The following is a 17,320-nucleotide window of genomic DNA, read 5'->3' on the forward strand; positions in this document are numbered from 1 at the left end:
ACAACATGGCTTTTGACGCAAGTTTACAGTAACGATAAAAGCATGTGAAGATGCTTTCCAGCATTGACAGCATGCGCCTGCTTTAGTTTGTAACCTTCTGGAGGCCTAGCTTAAACTTTATAAAAGGAAAAAAAGTCACTGTTACAGGATTACCCTTGTAAAGAGTTATGTTGGTAAGAAACAGTTTTGTCTACAAGCTAAAGATGACAACGCCCCTTTGTAGTCTGGGACATGTCGGGTAGACCGGTAGCTCGCTGTGATCGTATAGTGGTTAGTACTCTGCATTGTGGCCGCAGCAACCCCGGTTCGAATCCGGTGAGTTTTCTGGGTGCCATTGAAATTGAGCTCCATGTCACCACCTCTCCTCACCCCGTCCTTCGGCCTACTCTTTTTGTGCACGGCGCGTGTCCTTGATGTGCTCTGGATGTTCGAGTGAATTGAAACTGGGACCTTCTTTGAAAGCATGAGTTCTCAGGTTCGAACCCTTAGAGAAAAGACTGAAAACGAAACGCTCCTATTGATTTCGGAAGAATCTTGTTTCAGAGAGAATATGGTGCGTGTATATTTTCTAATCGCTAGGTGTCAGTACACTCGCTGGCTGTTACCTAGAGTGCCGCGGGCTTGCTATTTGCTACAAACAACTGCGCCTTTGACACAAGTTTACAATAACGATAAGAGCGCGGCAAGTCAACAGCATTGAAGCGTGTGAAGAGGCTTTCCAGACAAGTAGCAGTGAGTTTTTGTTCTTTTTCCTAGCATTATTTTCCTTTAATGACTATTATCATCAGTCTAATAGGCTGCATTCTCACTAATTTGCAAATATATTTTGACATACCAGAGGTTTTGACGGCCGTTCTGAATCTTCGAAGAAGGAAACGCAATGCATTGGAGGACACTCTTTTTTCTGTACGTTTTATTCTATTTTTGTGCACAAAGTTAGTTTATTATATGTAAATCGTACTTAACATGAGTTTCTAATCATTTTTTAATCTAGATACACTTTATGGTAGTTGTGGTCGAGACGAGACTCGAACCTGTAATTTCGTGTATTTTTTCAGGCCCGCCTCCCTGGAATTTCCTGCGTTCTTATTGGCTAGCAACGCTCTACACCTACATGCGACTGGCCCTCCCTGGGATTTCCTGCGTTCTTATTGGCTAGCAACGCTCTACACCTACATGCGACTGGCCCCCGCGTGGAAGGCAGCTATGCTCACCACTATTGAAGACTGTTGGATGTAGACTGGAAGCCCTGTTCTGCGGTCAGCAAGAATTTTCGCAATACATTAGCAGCTGGCAGGTGCAGATGGACTGAAACTCTCTTTGTTTGGACCTGGCACTTAAAAAAATTGCATGAACTTATTGACCTGACCTACCAGGCACCATATTAAAAAACAAGGTCTCTAATTTAATAATGTAACACGTTTTATACAGACACTTCATATTTAAACGGTATTAGATTATTTTTTGCATTCACTGGCTTCTGTGAAGCGTTGAGCTAAAATGACGCATGACGCCGTTCCTGGAAGCCGCGCTGATCGGATACAACAACCTGTCTCTGCAACTCCTTGTGGAAAGTGGAAAGTACCTCCGCCTGTCACGCGGAGACTGGGGTTCAATTCCCCGACGGGGAGATCCAGTCCTTTACTGCTGCCAAAAGACCTTAACAAAAGTTTTGCTCCAGCAAACAAGTTACAGGAGAAGTTCGCAAGGGGCCCCGGACAACTGATTTAAAGACAGCTTGAGAAAAATACAATGCATTGGCCGGGAATCAAACCCGGGTCAACTGCTTGGAAGGCAGCTATGCTCACCACTATACCACCAACGCAAGCCTGTTGTATGTAGACTGGAAGCCCTTTTGTGCGGTCAGCAAGAATCTTAGCAGCTGGCAGGTGCAGATGAACTGAAACTCTCTTTGTTTGGACCTGGCACTTAAAAAAATTGCATGAACTTATTGACCTGACCTACCAGGCACCATATTAAAAAACAAGGTCTCTAATTTAATAATGTAACACGTTTTATACAGAAACTTCATATTTAAATGGAATTAGATAATTTTTTGGATTCACTGGCTTCTGTGAAGCGTTGAGCTAAAATGACGCATGACGCTGTTCCTGGAAGCCGCGCTGATCGGATACAACTACCTGTCTCTGAAACTCCTTGTTAGTATAGTGGAAAGTATCTCCGCCTGTCAAGCGGGAGGACGGGGAAGATCCAGTCCTTTACTGCTGCAAAATGACCTTAACAAAAGTTTTGCTCCAGCAAACAAGTTACAGGAGAAGTTGGCAAGGGGCCCTGGACGACTGTTTTAAAGACAGCTTGAGAAAAATGCAATGCGTTGGCTGGGAATCGAACCCATACAGCAAGAATGGACAGACCCAGGAATCGAACCCATACAGCAATAATGCTCGTAATCAAGGTCTTTAATTTAAAAATGTGACACGTTTTATACAGACACTTCATATTTAAATGGTATTAGATTCTTTTTGTGGATTCACTGGCTTCTGTGAAGCGTTGAGCTAATATGACACCGTTCCTGGAAGTGGGAAGGCTGTTTGCAGCGAGCTGTAGTCGCGCTGATCGGGGGCGACTGCCTGTCTTTGCAACTCCTCGTTAGTATAGTGGAAAGTATCTCCGCCTGTTACACGGAAGACCGGGATTTGATTCCCCGACGGGAAGATCCAGTCCTTTACTGCTGCCAAAAGACCTTAACAAAAGTTTTGCTCCAGCAAACAAGTTACAGGAGAAGTTGGCAAGGGGCCCGGACGACTGTTTTAAAGACAGCTTGAGAAAAATGCAATGCGTTGGCCGGGAATCGAACCCATACAGCAAGAATGGACAGACCCAGGAATCGAACCCGTAGCAAGAATGCTCGTAATCAAGGTCTTTAATTAACAAATGTGATGCGTTGGCCAGGAATCGAGCCCTGGTCAACTTCTTGGAAGGCAGCTATGCTCACCACTATACCACCAACGCAAGACTGTTGGATGTAGACTGGAAGCCCTGTTCTGCGGTCAGAAATTATTTTCGCAATACTTTAGCAGCTGGCAGGTGCAGATGAACTGAAACTCTCTTTGTTTGGACCTGGCACTTAAAAAAAATGCATGAACTTATTGACCTGACCTACCAGGCACCATATTAAAAAACAAGGTCTCTAATTTAATAATGTAACACGTTTTATACATAAACTTCATATTTAAACGGAATGAGATAATTTTTTGGATTCACTGGCTTCTGTGAAGCGTTGAGCTAAAATGACGCATGACGCCGTTCCTGGAAGCCGCGCTGATCGGATACAACTATCTGTCTCTGCAACTCCTCGTTAGTATAGTGGAAAGTATCTCCGCCTGTCACGCGGAGACTGGGGTTCGATTCCCCGACGAGGAGATCCAGTCCTTTACTGCTGCCAAAAGACCTTAACAAATGTTTTGCTCCAGCAAACAAGTTGCAGGAGAAGTTGGCAAGGGGCCTCGGACGACTGTTTTAAAGACAGCTTGAGAAAAATGCAATGGGTTGTCCGGGAATCGAACGCAAACAGCAAGAATGGACAGACCCAGGAATCGAACCCATAGCAAGAATGCTCGTAATCAAGGTCTATAATTTACAAATGTGATGCGTTGGCCGGGAATCGAACCCGGGTCAACTGCTTGGAAGGCAGCTATGCTCACCACTATACCACCAACGCAAGACTGTTGGATGTAGACTGGAAGCCCTGTTCTGCGGTCAGCAATAATTTTCGCAATACTTTAGCAGCTGGCAGGTGCTGATGAACTGACACTCTCTTTGTTTGGACCTGGCACTTAAAAAAATTGCATGAACTTATTGACCTGACCTACCAGGCACCATATTAAAAAACAAGGTCTCTAATTTAATAATGTAACACGTTTTATACAGACACTTCATATTTAAACGGTATTAGATTATTTTTTGCATTCACTGGCTTCTGTGAAGCGTTGAGCTAAAATGACGCATGACGCCGTTCCTGCAAGCCGCGCTGATCGGATACAACTACCTGTCTCTGCAACTCCTTGTTAGTATAGTGGAAAGTATCTCCGCCTGTCACGCGGAGACTGGGGTTCAATTCCCCGACGGGGAGATTCAGTCCTTTACTGCTGCCAAAAGACCTTAACAAAAGTTTTGCTCCAGCAAACAAGTTACAGGGAAGTTGGCAAGGGGCCCGGACGACTGTTTTAAAGACAGCTTGAGAAAAATGCAATGCGTTGGCCGGGAATCGAACCCATACAGCAAGAATGGACAGACCCAGGAATCGAACCCATAGCAAGAATGCTCGTGATCAAGGTCTTTAATTTACAAATGTGATGCGTTGGCCGGGAATCGAACCCCGTCACCTGCTTGGAAGGCAGCTATGCTCACCACAATACCACCAACGCAAGACTGTCGGATGTAGGCTGGAAGCCCTCTTGCGCGGTCAGCAAGAATTTTCGCAATACATTAGCAGCTGGCAGGTGCAGATGAACTGAAACTCTCTTTGTTTGGACCTGGCACTTAAAAAAAATGCATGAACTTATTGACCTGACCTACCAGGCACCATATTAAAAAACAAGGTCTCTAATTTAATAATGTAACACGTTTTATACAGACACTTTATATTTAAACGGTATTAGATTTTTTTTTTGGATTCACTGGCTTCTGTGAAGCGTTGAGCTAAAATGACGCATGACGCCGTTCGTGGAAGTCGGCCTGATTGGGGACAACTACCTGTCTCGCAACTCCTCGTTAGTATAGTGGAAAGTATCTCCGCCTGTCACGCGGAAGACCGTGGTTCGATTCCCCGACGGGGAGATACAGTCATTTACTGCTGCCAAAAGACCTTAACAAAAGTTTTGCTCCAGCAAACAAGTTACAGGAGAAGTTGGCAAGGGGCCCCGGACGACTGTTTTAAAGACAGCTTGAGAAAAATGCAATGCATTGGCCGGGGATCGAACCCATACAGCAAGAATGGACAGACCCAGGAATCGAACCCATAGCAAGAATGCTCGTAATCAAGGTCTTTAATTTACAAAAGTGATGCGTTGGCCGGGAATCAAACCCAGATCAACTGCTTGGAAGGCAGGGACGCTCACCACTATACCACCAACGCAAGACTGATGCATGTAGACTGGAAGCCGTATTGTGCGGTCAGCAAGAATTTTCGCAATACATTAGCAGCTGGCAGGTGCAGATTAACTGAAACTCTCTTTGTTTGGACCTGGCACTTAAAAAAATTGCATGAACTTATTGACCTGACCTACCAGGCAATGTAGTGATCTTTTTCTTTGTAGAAAAGTTAGAAGCTCAGACCAGGAGACGGTGGAAGTTTTCCAAGCAGAAGTTTTTTATTGCTTGTCGGTAGCTGCAGTCATTCCAACCTCGTCTAACTAAGGGAACTTTACATTGTAGTTTATATACATTTCAAGGGGGAGGGATTACATTGTGAGGAACAAAGCATGTAAATGAGCTGAAACATGAGAACAGAACGGTGCAGGACTTCTCGCACTGAGATAAGAACTCCAAGACAAATGGTCTCAGTAATAAAATGGCAGGTGTTCAAACTTGCTCAGCATGCCTCTTCACCCGATAAAACAATGAGAACAGGAAAAGCCTAGCCTTCTCGTACTGAGATGGGACAGTCAGGAATATCCTGCTGGGAACCCCTACCGTTTGCAGGGATTTCCTGGTCTCATCATTTATAAACTTTCTCAATATAAAATACTATTGTATTGGAATTCTAAATTAAACATTTAAATAAAATTTGTAATCCTACAACACCATATTAAAAAACAAGGTCTCTAATTTAATAATGTAACACGTTTTATACAGACACTTCATATTTAAACGGTATTAGATTATTTTTTGCATTCACTGGCTTCTGTGAAGCGTTGAGCTAAAATGACGCATGACGCCGTTCCTGCAAGCCGCGCTGATCGGATACAACTACCTGTCTCTGCAACTCCTTGTTAGTATGGTGGAAAGTATCTCCGCCTGTCACACGGAGACTGGGGTTCGATTCCCCGACGGGGAGATTCAGTCCTTTACTGCTGCCAAAAGACCTTAACAAATGTTTTGCTCCAGCAAACAAGTTACAGGGAAGTTGGCAAGGGGCCCAGACGACTGTTTTAAAGACAGCTTGAGAAAAATGCAATGCGTTGGCCGGGAATCGAACCCATACAGCAAGAATGGACAGACCCAGGAATCGAACCCATAGCAAGAATGCTCGTAATCAAGGTCTTTAATTTACAAAAGTGATGCGTTGGCCAGCAATCGAACCCGGGTCAACTGCTTGGAAGGCAGCTATGCTCACCACTATACCACCAACGCAAGACTGTTGGATGTAGACCTGAAGCCCTGTTCTGCGGTCAGCAATAATTTTCGCAATACTTTAGCAGCTGGCAGGTGCAAATGAACTGAAACTCTCTTTGTTTGGACCTGGCACTTAAAAAAAATGCATGAACTTATTGACCTGACCTACCAGGCACCATATTAAAAAACAAGGTCTCTAATTTAATAATGTAACACGTTTTATACAGACACTTTATATTTAAACGGTATTAGATTTTTTTTTTGGATTCACTGGCTTCTGTGAAGCGTTGAGCTAAAATGACGCATGACGCCGTTCGTGGAAGTCGTCCTGATCGGGGACAACTACCTGTCTCGCAACTCCTCGTTAGTATAGTGGAAAGTATCTCCGCCTGTCACGCGGAAGACCGTGGTTCGATTCCCCGACGGGGAGATACAGTCATTTACTGCTGCCAAAAGACCTTAACAAAAGTTTTGCTCCAGCAAACAAGTTACAGGAGAAGTTGGCAAGGGGCCCCGGACGACTGTTTTAAAGACAGCTTGAGAAAAATGCAATGCATTGGCCGGGGATCGAACCCATACAGCAAGAATGGACAGACCCAGGAATCGAACCCATAGCAAGAATGCTCGTAATCAAGGTCTTTAATTTACAAAAGTGATGCGTTGGCCGGGAATCAAACCCAGATCAACTGCTTGGAAGGCAGGGACGCTCACCACTATACCACCAACGCAAGACTGATGCATGTAGACTGGAAGCCGTATTGTGCGGTCAGCAAGAATTTTCGCAATACATTAGCAGCTGGCAGGTGCAGATTAACTGAAACTCTCTTTGTTTGGACCTGGCACTTAAAAAAATTGCATGAACTTATTGACCTGACCTACCAGGCAATGTAGTGATCTTTTTCTTTGTAGAAAAGTTAGAAGCTCAGACCAGGAGACGGTGGAAGTTTTCCAAGCAGAAGTTTTTTATTGCTTGTCGGTAGCTGCAGTCATTCCAACCTCGTCTAACTAAGGGAACTTTACATTGTAGTTTATATACATTTCAAGGGGGAGGGATTACATTGTGAGGAACAAAGCATGTAAATGAGCTGAAACATGAGAACAGAACGGTGCAGGACTTCTCGCACTGAGATAAGAACTCCAAGACAAATGGTCTCAGTAATAAAATGGCAGGTGTTCAAACTTGCTCAGCATGCCTCTTCACCCGATAAAACAATGAGAACAGGAAAAGCCTAGCCTTCTCGTACTGAGATGGGACAGTCAGGAATATCCTGCTGGGAACCCCTACCGTTTGCAGGGATTTCCTGGTCTCATCATTTATAAACTTTCTCAATATAAAATACTATTGTATTGGAATTCTAAATTAAACATTTAAATAAAATTTGTAATCCTACAACACCATATTAAAAAACAAGGTCTCTAATTTAATAATGTAACACGTTTTATACAGACACTTCATATTTAAACGGTATTAGATTATTTTTTGCATTCACTGGCTTCTGTGAAGCGTTGAGCTAAAATGACGCATGACGCCGTTCCTGCAAGCCGCGCTGATCGGATACAACTACCTGTCTCTGCAACTCCTTGTTAGTATGGTGGAAAGTATCTCCGCCTGTCACACGGAGACTGGGGTTCGATTCCCCGACGGGGAGATTCAGTCCTTTACTGCTGCCAAAAGACCTTAACAAATGTTTTGCTCCAGCAAACAAGTTACAGGGAAGTTGGCAAGGGGCCCAGACGACTGTTTTAAAGACAGCTTGAGAAAAATGCAATGCGTTGGCCGGGAATCGAACCCATACAGCAAGAATGGACAGACCCAGGAATCGAACCCATAGCAAGAATGCTCGTAATCAAGGTCTTTAATTTACAAAAGTGATGCGTTGGCCAGCAATCGAACCCGGGTCAACTGCTTGGAAGGCAGCTATGCTCACCACTATACCACCAACGCAAGACTGTTGGATGTAGACCTGAAGCCCTGTTCTGCGGTCAGCAATAATTTTCGCAATACTTTAGCAGCTGGCAGGTGCAAATGAACTGAAACTCTCTTTGTTTGGACCTGGCACTTAAAAAAATTGCATGAACTTATTGACCTGACCTACCAGGCACCATATTAAAAAAAAGGGTCTCTAATTTAATAATGTAACACTTTTTATACAGACACTTCATATTAAACGGTATTAGATTATTTTTTGGATTCACTGGCTTCTGTGAAGCGTTGAGCTAAAATGACGCATGACGCTGTTCCTGGAAGCCGCGCTGATCGGATACAACTACCTGTCTCTGCAACTCTTTGTTAGTATAGTGGAAAGTACCTCCGCCTGTCACGCGGAGACTGGGGTTCGATTCCCCGATGGGGAAATCCAGTCCTGTACTGCTGCCAAAAGACCTTAACAAATGTTTTGCTCCAGCAAACAAGTTGCAGGAGAAGTTGGCAAGGGGCCTCGGACGACTGTTTTAAAGACAGCTTGAGAAAAATGCAATGCGTTGGCCGGGAATCGAACGCATACAGCAAGAATGGACAGACCCAGGAATCGAACCCATAGCAAGAATGCTCGTAATCAAGGTCTTTAATTTACAAATGTGATGCGATGGCCGGGAATCGAACCCGGGTCAACTGCTTGGAAGGCAGCTATGCTCACCACTATACTACCAACCCAAGACTGTTGGTTGTAGACTGGAAGCCCTTTTCTGCGGTCAGCAATAATTTTCGCAATACTTTAGCAGCTGGCAGGTGCAGATGAACTGAAACTCTCTTTGTTGTGACCTGGCACTTAAAAAAATTGCATGAACTTATTGACCTGACCTACCAGGCACCATATTAAAAAACAAGGTCTCTAATTTAATAATGTAACACGTTTTATACAGACACTTCATATTTAAACGGTATTAGATTATTTTTTGCATTCACTGGCTTCTGTGAAGCGTTGAGCTAAAATGACGCATGACACCGTTCCTGGAAGCCGCGCTGATCGGATACAACTACCTGTCTCTGCAACTCCTCGTTAGTATAGTGGAAAGTATCTCCGCCTGTCACGCGGAAGACCGGGGTTCGATTCCCCGACGGGGAGATCCAGTCCTTTACTGCTGCCAAAAGACCTTAACAAATGTTTTGCTCCAGCAAACAAGTTACAGGAGAAGTTGGCAAGGGGCCACCGACGACTGTTTAAAAGACAGCTTGAGAAAAATGCAATGCGTTGGCCGGGAATCGAACGCATACAGCAAGAATGGACAGACCCAGGAATCGAACCCATAGCAAGAATGCTCGTAATCAAGGTCTTTAATTTACAAATGTGATGCGTTGGCCAGGAATCTAACCCAGGTCAACTGCTTGGAAGGCAGCTATGCTCACCACTATACCACCAACACAAGACTGTTGGATGTAGACTGGAAGCCCTCTTGTGCAGTCAGCAAGAATGTTCGCAATATATTAGCAGCTGGCAGGTGCAGATGAATTGAAACTCTCTTTGTTTGGACCTGGCACTTAAAAAAATTGCATGAACTTATTGACCTGACCTACCAGGCACCATATTAAAAAAAAGGGTCTCTAATTGAATAATGTAACACGTTTTATACAGACACTTCATATTTAAACGGTATTAGATTATTTTTTGGATTCACTGGCTTCTGTGAAGCGTTGAGCTAAAATGACGCATGACGCCATTCCTGCAAGCCGCGCTGATCGGATACAACTACCTGTCTCTGCAACTCCTTGTTAGTAGAGTGGAAAGTATCTCCGCCTGTCACACGGAGACTGGGGTTCGATTCCCCGACGGGGAGATTCAGTCCTTTACTGCTGCCAAAAGACCTTAACAAATGTTTTGCTCCAGCAAACAAGTTACAGGGAAGTTGGCAAGGGGCCCGGACGACTGTTTTAAAGACAGCTTGAGAAAAATGCAATGGGTTGGCCGGGAATCGAACCCATACAGCAAGAATGGACAGACCCAGGAATCGAACCCATAGCAAGAATGCTCGTAATCAAGGTCTTTAATTTACAAATGTGATGCGTTGGTCAGCAATCGAACCCGGGTCAACTGCTTGGAAGGCAGCTATGCTCACCACTATACCACCAACGCAAGACTGTTGGATGTAGACCTGAAGCCCTGTTCTGCGGTCAGCAATAATTTTCGCAATACTTTAGCAGCTGGCAGGTGCAGATGAACTGAAACTCTCTTTGTTTGGACCTGGCACTTAAAAAAATTGCATGAACTTATTGACCTGACCTACCAGGCACCATATTAAAAAAAAGGGTCTCTAATTTAATAATGTAACACTTTTTATACAGACACTTCATATTTAAACGGTATTAGATTATTTTTTGGATTCACTGGCTTCTGTGAAGCGTTGAGCTAAAATGACGCATGACGCTGTTCCTGGAAGCCGCGCTGATCGGATACAACTACCTGTCTCTGCAACTCTTTTTTAGTATAGTGGAAAGTACCTCTGCCTGTCACGCGGAGACTGGGGTTCGATTCCCCGACGGGGAGATCCAGTCCTGTACTGCTGCCAAAAGACCTTAACAAATGTTTTGCTCCAGCAAACGAGTTGCAGGAGAAGTTGGCAAGGGGCCTCGGACGACTGTTTTAAAGACAGGTTGAGAAAAATGCAATGCGTTGGCCGGGAATCGAACGCATACAGCAAGAATGGACAGACCCAGGAATCGAACCCATAGCAAGAATGCTCGTAATCAAGGTCTTTAATTTACAAATGTGATGCGTTGGCCGGGAATCGAACCCGGGTCAACTGCTTGGAAGGCAGCTATGCTCACGACTATACCACCAACGCAAGACTGTTGGATGTAGACCGGAAGCCCTTTTCTGCGGTCAGCAATAATTTTTGCAATACTTTAGCAGCTGGCAGGTGCAGATGAACTGAAACTCTCTTTGTTTGGACCTGGCACTTAAAAAAATTGCATGAACTTATTGACCTGACCTACCAGGCACCATATTAAAAAACAAGGTCTCTAATTTAATAATGTAACACGTTTTATACAGACACTTCATATTTAAACGGTATTAGATTATTTTTTGGATTCACTGGCTTCTGTGAAGCGTTGAGCTAAAATGACGCATGACGCCGTTCCTGCAAGCCGCGCTGATCGGATACAACTACCTGTCTCTGCAACTCCTTGTTAGTATAGTGGAAAGTATCTCCGCCTGTCATGCGTAGACTGAGGTTCGATTCCCCGACGGGGAGATTCAGTCCTTTACTGCTGCCAAAAGACCTTAACAAAAGTTTTGCTCCAGCAAACAAGTTACAGGGAAGTTGGCAAGGGGCCTTGACGACTGTTTTAAAGACAGCTTGAGAAAAATGGAATGCGTTGGCCGGGAATCGAACCCATACAGCAAGAATGGATCGATCCAGGAATCGAACCCATAGCAAGAATGCTCGTAATCAAGGTCTTTAATTTACAAATGTGATGCGTTGGCCGGGAATCAAACCCGGGTCAACTGCTTGGAAGGCAGCTATGCTCACCACTATACCACCAACGCAAGACTGTTGGATGTAGGCTGGAAGCCCTTTTGTGCGGTCAGCAAGAATTTTCGCAATATATTAGCCACTGGCAGGTGCAGATGAACTGAAACTCTCTTTGTTTGGACCTGGCACTTAAAAAAATTGCATGAACTTATTGACCTGACCTACCAGGCACCATATTAAAAAACAAGGTCTCTAATTTAATAATGTAACACGTTTTATACAGACACTTCATATTTAAACGGTATTAGATTATTTTTTGCAATCACTGGCTTATGTGAAGCGTTGAGCTAAAATGACGCATGAAGCCATTCCTGGAAGCCGCGCTGATCGGTTACAACTACCTGTCTCTGCAACTCCTTGTTAGTATAGTGGTAAGTATCTCCGCCTGTCACGCGGAGACTGGGGTTCGATTCCCCGACGGGGAGATCCAGTCCTTTACTGCTGCCAAAAGACCTTAACAAAAGTTTTGCTCCAGCAAACAAGTTACAGGAGAAGTTGGCAAGGGTCCCCGGACGACTGTTTTAAAGACAGCTTGAGAAAAATGCAATGCGTTGGCCGGGAATCGAACCCATACAGCAAGAATGGACAGACCCAGGAATCGAACCCATAGCAAGAATGCTCGTAATCAAGGTCTTTAATTTACAAATGTGATGCGTTGGCCGGGAATCGAACCTGGGTCAACTGCTTGGAAGGCAGCTATGCGCACCACTATACCACCAACGCAAGACTGTTGGATGTAGGCTGGAAGCCCTGTTGTGCGGTCAGCAAGAATTTTCGCAATATATTAGCCACTGGCAGGTGGAGATGAACTGAAACTCTCTTTGTTTGGACCTGGCACTTAAAAAAATGGCATGAACTTATTGACCTGACCTACCAGGCACCATATTAAAAAACAAGGTCTCTAATTTAATAATGTAACACGTTTTATACAGACACTTCATATTTAAACGGTATTAGATTATTTTTTGCAATCACTGGCTTATGTGAAGCGTTGAGCTAAAATGACGCATGAAGCCATTCCTGGAAGCCGCGCTGATCGGTTACAACTACCTGTCTCTGCAACTCCTTGTTAGTATAGTGGTAAGTATCTCCGCCTGTCATGCGGAGACTGGGGTTCGATTCCCCGACGGGGAGATCCAGTCCTTTACTGCTGCCAAAAGACCTTAACAAAAGTTTTGCTCCAGCAAACAAGTTACAGGAGAAGTTGGCAAGGGTCCCCGGACGACTGTTTTAAAGACAGCTTGAGAAAAATGCAATGCGTTGGCCGGGAATCGAACCCATACAGCAAGAATGGACAGACCCAGGAATCGAACCCATAGCAAGAATGCTCGTAATCAAGGTCTTTAATTTACAAATGTGATGCGTTGGCCGGGAATCGAACCCAGTCACCTGCTTGGAAGGCAGCTATGCTCACCACAATACCACCAACGCAGGCCTTTGAACGTAGACTGGAAGCCCGGTTGTGCGGTCAGCAAGAATTTTCGCAATACATTAGCAGCTGGCAGGTGCAGATGAACTGAAACTCTCTTTGTTTGGACCTGGCACTTAAAAAAATTGCATGAACTTATTGACCTGACCTACCAGGCACTGTAGTGATCTTTTTCTTTGTAGAAAAGTTAGAAGCTCAGACCAGGAGACAGTGGAAGTTTTCCAAGCAGAAGTTCTTTATTGCTTGTCGGTAGCTGCAGTCATTCCAACATCGTCTAACTAAGGGAACTTTACATTGTAGTTTATATACATTTCAAGGGGGAGGGATTACATTGTGAGGAACAAAGCATGTAAATGAGCTGAAACATGAGAACAGAACGGTGCAGGACTTCTCACACTGAGATAAGAACTCCAAGACAAATGGTCTCAGTAATAAAATAGCAGGTGTTCAAACTTGCTCAGCATGACTCTTCACCCGGTAAAACAATGAGAACAGGAAAAGCCTAGCCTTCTCGCACTGAGATGGGACAGTCAGGAATATCCTGCTGGGAACCCCTACCGTTTGCAGAGATTTCCTGGTCTCATCATTTATAAACTTTCTCTATATAAAATACTATTGTATTGGAAATCTAAATTAAACACTTAAATAAAATTTGTAATCCTATAACACCATATTAAAAAACAAGGTCTCTAATTTAATAATGTAACACGTTTTATACAGACACTTCATATTTAAACGGTATTAGATTATTTTTTGGATTTACTGGCTTCTGTGAAGCGTTGAGCTAAAATGACGCATGACGCCGTTCCTGGAAGCCGCGCTGATCGGATACAACTACCTGTCTCTGCAACTCCTCGTTAGTATAGTGGAAAGTATCTCCGCCTGTCACGCGGAAGACCGTGGTTCGATTCCCCGACGGGGAGATCCAGTCCTTTACTGCTGCCAAAAGACCTTAACAAATGTTTTGCTCCAGCAAACAAGTTACAGGAGAAGTTGGCAAGGGGCCTCGGACGACTGTTTTAAAGACAGCTTGAGAAAAATGCAATGCGTTGGCCGGGAATCGAACGCATACAGCAAGAATGGACTGCCCCAGGAATCGAACCCATAGCAAGAATGCTCGTAATCAAGGTCTTTAATTTACAAATGTGATGCGTTGGCCGGGAATCGAACCCGGGTCAACTGCTTGGAAGGCAGCTATGCTCACCACTATACCACCAACGCAAGACTGTTGCATGTAGACTGGAAGCCCTGTTCTGCGGTCAGCAATAATTTTTGCAATACTTTAGCAGCTGGCAGGTGCAGATGAACTGAAACTCTCTTTGTTTGGACCTGGCACTTAAAAAAATTGCATGAACTTATTGACCTGACCTACCAGGCACCATATTAAAAAACAAGGTCTCTAATTTAATAATGTAACACGTTTTATACAGACACTTCATATTTAAACGGTATTAGATTATTTTTTGGATTCACTGGCTTCTGTGAAGCGTTGAGCTAAAATGACGCATGACGCCTTTCCTGCAAGCCGCGCTGATCGGATACAACTACCTGTCTCTGCAACTCCTTGTTAGTATAGTGGAAAGTATCTCCGCCTGTCATGCGGAGACTGGGGTTCGATTCCCCGACGGGGAGATTCAGTCCTTTACTGCTGCCAAAAGACCTTAACAAAAGTTTTGCTCCAGCAAACAAGTTACAGGGAAGTTGGAAAGGGGCCCTGACGACTGTTTTAAAGACAGCTTGAGAAAAATGGAATGCGTTGGCCGGGAATCGAACCCATACAGCAAGAATGGATCGATCCAGGAATCGAACCCATAGCAAGAATGCTCGTAATCAAGGTCTTTAATTTACAAATGTGATGCTTTGGCCGGGAAGCGAACCCGGCTCAACTGCTTGGAAGGCAGCTATGCTCACCACTATACCACCAACTCAAGACTGTTGGATGTAGGCTGGAAGCCGAGTTGTGCGGTCAGCAAGAATTTTCGCAATACATTAGCAGCTGGCAGGTGGAGATGAACTGAAACTCTCTTTGTTTGGACCTGGCACTTAAAAAAATGGCATGAACTTATTGACCTGACCTACCAGGCACCATATTAAAAAACAAGGTCTCTAATTTAATAATGTAACACGTTTTATACAGACACTTCATATTTAAACGGTATTTGATTATTTTTTGCAATCACTGGCTTATGTGAAGCGTTGAGCTAAAATGACGCATGAAGCCGTTCCTGGAAGCCGCGCTGATTGGTTACAACTACCTGTCTCTGCAACTCCTTGTTAGTATAGTGGCAAGTATCTCCGCCTGTCACGCGGAGACTGGAGTTCGATTCCCCGACGGGGAGATCCAGTCCTTTACTGCTGCCAAAAGACCTTAACAAAAGTTTTGCTCCAGCAAACAAGTTACAGGAGAAGTTGGCAAGGGGCCCCGGACGACTGTTTTAAAGACAGCTTGAGAAAAATGCAATGCGTTGGCCGGGAATCGAACCCATACAGCAAGAATGGACAGACCCAGGAATCGAACCCATAGCAAGAATGCTCGTAATCAAGGTCTTTAATTTACAAATGTGATGCGTTGGCCGGGAATCGAACCCGGTCACCTGCTTGGAAGGCAGCTATGCTCACCACAATACCACCAACGCAGGCCTTTGAACGTAGACTGGAAGCCCGGTTGTGCGGTCAGCAAGAATTTTCGCAATACATTAGCAGCTGGCAGGTGCAGATGAACTGAAACTCTCTTTGTTTGGACCTGGCACTTAAAAAAATTGCATGAACTTATTGACCTGACCTACCAGGCACTGTAGTGATCTTTTTCTTTGTAGAAAAGTTAGAAGCTCAGACCAGGAGACAGTGGAAGTTTTCCAAGCAGAAGTTCTTTATTGCTTGTCGGTAACTGCAGTCATTCCAACATCGTCTAACTAAGGGAACTTTACATTGTAGTTTATATACATTTCAAGGGGGAGGGATTACATTGTGAGGAACAAAGCATGTAAATGAGCTGAAACATGAGAACAGAACGGTGCAGGACTTCTCACACTGAGATAAGAACTCCAAGACAAATGGTCTCAGTAATAAAATAGCAGGTGTTCAAACTTGCTCAGCATGACTCTTCACCCGGTAAAACAATGAGAACAGGAAAAGCCTAGCCTTCTCGCACTGAGATGGGACAGTCAGGAATATCCTGCTGGGAACCCCTACCGTTTGCAGAGATTTCCTGGTCTCATCATTTATAAACTTTCTCTATATAAAATACTATTGTATTGGAAATCTAAATTAAACATTTAAATAAAATTTGTAATCCTACAACACCATATTAAAAAACAAGGTCTCTAATTTAATAATGTAACACGTTTTATACAGACACTTCATATTTAAACGGTATTAGATTATTTTTTGGATTCACTGGCTTCTGTGAAGCGTTGAGCTAAAATGACGCATGACGCCGTTCCTGGAAGCCGCGCTGATCGGATACAACTACCTGTCTCTGCAACTCCTCGTTAGTATAGTGGAAAGTATCTCCGCCTGTCACGCGGAAGACTGGGGTTCGATTCCCCGACGGGGAGATCCAGTCCTTTACTGCTGCCAAAAGACCTTAACAAAAGTTTTGCTCCAGCAAACAAGTTACAGGAGAAGTTGGCAAGGGGCCCCGGACGACTGTTTTAAAGACAGCTTGAGAAAAATGCAATGCGTTGGCCGGGAATCGAACCCATACAGCAAGAATGGACAGACCCAGGAATCGAACCCATAGCAAGAATGCTCGTAATCAAGGTCTTTAATTTACAAATGTGATGCGTTGGCCGGGAATCGAACCTGGTCACCTGCTTGGAAGGCAGCTATGCTCACCACAATACCACCAACGCAGGCCTTTGAACGTAGACTGGAAGCCCGGTTGTGCGGTCAGCAAGAATTTTCGCAATACATTAGCAGCTGGCAGGTGCAGATGAACTGAAACTCTCTTTGTTTGGACCTGGCACTTAAAAAAATTGCATGAACTTATTGACCTGACCTACCAGGCACTGTAGTGATCTTTTTCTTTGTAGAAAAGTTAGAAGCTCAGACCAGGAGACAGTGGAAGTTTTCCAAGCAGAAGTTCTTTATTGCTTGTCGGTAGCTGCAGTCATTCCAACA

The 17,320-nt window shown here is 44.3% G+C and overlaps 7 non-coding genes across 7 annotated transcripts; 2 read left to right on the forward strand and 5 right to left on the reverse strand.

Moving 5' to 3' along the window:
* Positions 1-1,753: 1,753 nt before the first annotated feature.
* On the reverse strand, positions 1,754-1,825 carry trnag-ucc (transfer RNA glycine (anticodon UCC)). Its single transcript has one exon. It is a non-coding gene; the product is annotated as a tRNA-Gly (tRNA).
* Positions 1,826-3,610: 1,785 nt separating this feature from the next.
* On the reverse strand, positions 3,611-3,682 carry trnag-ucc (transfer RNA glycine (anticodon UCC)). Its single transcript has one exon. It is a non-coding gene; the product is annotated as a tRNA-Gly (tRNA).
* Positions 3,683-9,290: 5,608 nt separating this feature from the next.
* trnad-guc (transfer RNA aspartic acid (anticodon GUC)) lies at positions 9,291-9,362 on the forward strand. Its single transcript has one exon. It is a non-coding gene; the product is annotated as a tRNA-Asp (tRNA).
* Positions 9,363-11,004: 1,642 nt separating this feature from the next.
* On the reverse strand, positions 11,005-11,076 carry trnag-ucc (transfer RNA glycine (anticodon UCC)). Its single transcript has one exon. It is a non-coding gene; the product is annotated as a tRNA-Gly (tRNA).
* Positions 11,077-11,711: 635 nt separating this feature from the next.
* On the reverse strand, positions 11,712-11,783 carry trnag-ucc (transfer RNA glycine (anticodon UCC)). The gene has a single exon. It is a non-coding gene; the product is annotated as a tRNA-Gly (tRNA).
* A 2,564-nt stretch (positions 11,784-14,347) lies between these two features.
* trnag-ucc (transfer RNA glycine (anticodon UCC)) lies at positions 14,348-14,419 on the reverse strand. The gene has a single exon. It is a non-coding gene; the product is annotated as a tRNA-Gly (tRNA).
* A 2,264-nt stretch (positions 14,420-16,683) lies between these two features.
* trnad-guc (transfer RNA aspartic acid (anticodon GUC)) lies at positions 16,684-16,755 on the forward strand. Its single transcript has one exon. It is a non-coding gene; the product is annotated as a tRNA-Asp (tRNA).
* The last annotated feature ends 565 nt before the right edge of the window (positions 16,756-17,320 follow it).

This window comes from Siphateles boraxobius, unplaced genomic scaffold (genome assembly GCF_051911475.1).
Source record: "Siphateles boraxobius isolate OS27281-9 unplaced genomic scaffold, OSU_SipBor_1 6, whole genome shotgun sequence".
Classification (NCBI taxonomy): Eukaryota; Metazoa; Chordata; class Actinopteri; order Cypriniformes; family Leuciscidae; genus Siphateles; species Siphateles boraxobius.